Source organism: Ranitomeya imitator, chromosome 1 (assembly GCF_032444005.1).
Source record: "Ranitomeya imitator isolate aRanImi1 chromosome 1, aRanImi1.pri, whole genome shotgun sequence".
In the NCBI taxonomy this organism is placed as follows: domain Eukaryota; kingdom Metazoa; phylum Chordata; class Amphibia; order Anura; family Dendrobatidae; genus Ranitomeya; species Ranitomeya imitator.
Genome location: NC_091282.1, coordinates 198,743,013 through 198,746,764, shown reverse-complemented (window position 1 = coordinate 198,746,764; position 3,752 = coordinate 198,743,013). Strand labels below are relative to the sequence as shown.

At 40.9% G+C, this 3,752-nt stretch overlaps 1 long non-coding RNA gene across 1 annotated transcript; it reads left to right on the top strand.

Annotated features, from left to right (window-relative positions):
• Positions 1-1,614: 1,614 nt before the first annotated feature.
• LOC138657680 (uncharacterized) lies at positions 1,615-2,638 on the top strand. Its single transcript, XR_011317133.1, has 2 exons — positions 1,615-2,195; positions 2,511-2,638. It is a non-coding gene; the product is annotated as an uncharacterized lncRNA (long non-coding RNA).
• Positions 2,639-3,752: the final 1,114 nt, after the last annotated feature.

Below are 3,752 nucleotides of genomic sequence, written 5' to 3'. Positions count from 1 at the left end.
CCATTTAAAAAGCCAAATGGCGTGCCATCCCTTCCGAGCCCTGCCGTGCGCCCAAACAGTGGTTTACCCCCACATATTGGGTATCTGCGTACTCAGGACAAACAGGACAACAATATTTGGGGTCCAATTTCTCCTATTATCCTTGGCAAAATAGGAAATTCCAGGCTAAAAAATCATTTTTGAGGAAAGAAAAATTATTTTTTATTTTCATGGCTCTGCGTTATAAACTTCTGTGAAGCACCTGGGGGTTTAAAGTGCTCAATATGCATCTAGATAAGTTCCTTGGGGGGTCTAGTTTCCAAAATGGGGTCACTTGTGGGGGAGCTCCAATGTTTAGGCACACAGGGGCTCTCCAAACGCGACATGGTGTCCGCTAACAATTGGAGCTAATTTTCCATTCAAAAAGTCAAATGGCGCGCCTTCCCTTCCGAGCCCTGCCGAGTGCCCAAACAGTGGTTTACCCCCACATATGAGGTATCGACGTACTCGGGAGAAATTGCCCAACAAATTTTATGATCCATTTTACCCTACTGCCCATGTGAAAATGAAACAATTGAGGCGAAAAAATTTTTTTGTGAAAAAAAAGTACTTTTTCATTTTTACAGATCAATTTGTGACGCACCTGAGGGTTTAAAGTGCTCACTAGGCATCTAAATAAGTTCCTTGGGGGGTCTAGTTTCCAAAATGGGGTCACTTGTGGGGGAGCGCCAATGTTTAGGCACACAGGAGCTCTCCAAACGCGACATGGTGTCCGCTAACGATGGAAATAATTTTTCATTCAAAAAGTCAAATGGCGCTCCTTCCCTTCCGAGCCTTACCATGTGCCCAAACAGTGGTTTACCCCCACATGTGAGGTATTGGTGTACTCAGGAGAAATTGCCCAACACATTTTAGGATCCATTTTATCCTGTTGCCCATGTGAAAATGAAAAAATTGAGGCTAAAAGAATTTTTTTGTGAAAAAAAAGTACTTTTTCATTTTTACGGATTAATTTGTGAAGCACCTGGGGGTTCAAAGTGCTCACTATGCATCTAGATAAGTTCCTTGGGGCGTCTAGTTTCCAAAATGGGGTCACTTGTGGGGGAGCTCCAATTTTTAGGCACACGGGGGCTTTCCAAACGTGACATGGTGTCCGCTAAAGAGTGGAGCCAATTTTTGATTCAAAAAGTCAAATGGCGCTCCTTCCCTTCCAAGCCCTGCCGTGCGCCCAAACAGTGGTTTACCCCCACATATGAGGTATCAGCGTACTCAGGACAAATTGGACAACAACTTTCGTGGTTCAGTTTCTCCTTTTACCATTGGGAAAATAAAAAAATTGTTGCTAAAAGATAATTTTTGTGACTAAAAAGTTAAATGTTCATTTTTTCCTTCCTGCTGCTGTGAAGCACCTGAAGGGTTAATAAACTTCTTGAATGTGGTTTTGAGTACCTTAAGGGGTGCAGTTTTTAGAATGGTGTCACTTTTGGGTATTTTCAGCCATATAGACCCCTCAAACTGACTTCAAATGTGAGGTGGTCCCTAAAAAAAATGGTTTTGTAAATTTCGTTGTAAAAATGACAAATCGCTGGTCAAATTTTAACCCTTATAACTTCCTAACAAAAAAAAATTTTTTTTTTTTTTTTTTTTTTCCAATTCGACATTTATTTCTGGCTCAAGTTGGCTCCCTGCAGTTTTACTAATTGTTCTACGCTTTCTCCCCATTATTCTTACTGATATGCTTCTTTTACAAAAGACACTCTTGCATCTTATACCCTTTCCACTCCTCTCTTTTCTCCCCCCATTCACCACACCTCCTCCCAGATGACAGGCAGGGAGTGTTCCACACCTCCCTTGAGATACCTAGCAACTGCACAGCACATTACAGAGACTCCAAGCCTCTCTCTCATTCCCCAGTGTGCTGGCACTATTCATTAAGGGCTCACATACAGCGTTTCACACCTCCCTTTGGGAGCTGCAGCCTCAGTTTGAATAGGTGCTATAAATAGAGGCACTATTTCCCATGCAGACACACACGCCCACAGAAGCAGGAAGACCTGACACCACAACAATAGGAGGTTGGTGACTCATCTGTTTTTTCTACCAGGACCCCACTACTTTTAATCTTGTATCTTCTCACAAGGAACCCTCTCTCCTCTTTATTTGCAGCCCTTAAAGGGACCACACTTCTTATTTTTCACACTATCTAGAAAACGCAGGTCAGTGCTTCTCCATATCATGTCCACCACTGGGTATAACGTTACTTAATTTTGTACCTATTTTGTCAGCTTCACTGGTCAGACTGGACCTTGTTTCCAGTCTCTACAATAGAACTTTATGTTAGCGACAGCACCCCTAATGGACCTTGTGTAGGTTATCTATTTTGACAGCGCTATCTCATACAGATACTTTTCAGATGGGATCCTTATTGTATATAGTTTTCTGTAAATAATGATTATGTTCATCTGGTTTTGTCTTTATGTAAAGCACCCCATATGTATATAACACTAATTGTTATTTGTGTTTGATTACAGTTTGAGAAAGACCCGAGGCAGGGTCGAAACGTTACTACTTCGTTTATACTCCCTGCTGTGTGTGTATATATATATGAAAATTTTGTCTCAACACATGTGAATAAATACATCACATTTTTGCAAAGATATACCATAAGAGTGCGGCTGATTTTTCTATATTGGACTTAAAGTGCTCACTAGGCATCTAAATAAGTTCCTTGGGGGGTCTAGTTTCCAAAATGGGGTCACTTGTGGGGGAGCGCCAATGTTTAGGCACACAGGAGCTCTCCAAACGCGACATGGTGTCCGCTAACGATGGAAATAATTTTTCATTCAAAAAGTCAAATGGCGCTCCTTCCCTTCCGAGCCTTACCATGTGCCCAATCAGTGGTTTACCCCCACATGTGAGGTATTGGTGTACTCAGGAGAAATTGCCCAACACATTTTAGGATCCATTTTATCCTGTTGCCCATGTGAAAATGAAAAAATTGAGGCTAAAATAATTTTTTTGTGAAAAAAAAGTACTTTTTCATTTTTACGGATTAATTTGTGAAGCACCTGGGGGTTCAAAGTGCTCACTATGCATCTAGATAAGTTCCTTGGGGTGTCTAGTTTCCAAAATGGGGTCACTTGTGGGGGAGCTCCAATTTTTAGGCACACGGGGGCTTTCCAAACGTGACATGGTGTCCACTAAAGAGTGGAGCCAATTTTTGATTCAAAAAGTCAAATGGCGCTCCTTCCCTTCCAAGCCCTGCCGTGCGCCCAAACAGTGGTTTACCCCCACATATGAGGTATCAGCGTACTCAGGACAAATTGGACAACAACTTTCGTGGTTCAGTTTCTCCTTTTACCATTGGGAAAATAAAAAAATTGTTGCTAAAAGATAATTTTTGTGACTAAAAAGTTAAATGTTCATTTTTTCCTTCCATGTTGCTTCTGCTGCTGTGAAGCACCTGAAGGGTTAATAAACTTCTTGAATGTGGTTTTGAGTACCTTGAGGGGTGCAGTTTTTAGAATGGTGTCAATTTTGGGTATTTTCAGCCATATAGACCCCTCAAACTGACTTCAAATGTGAGGTGGTCCCTAAAAAAAATGGTTTTGTAAATTTCGTTGTAAAAATGACAAATCGCTGGTCAAATTTTAACCCTTATAACTTCCTAACAAAAAAAAATTTTGTTTCCAAAATTGTGCTGATGTAAAGTAAACATGTGGGAAATGTTATTTATTAACTATTTTGTGTCACATATCTCTCTGGTTTAACAG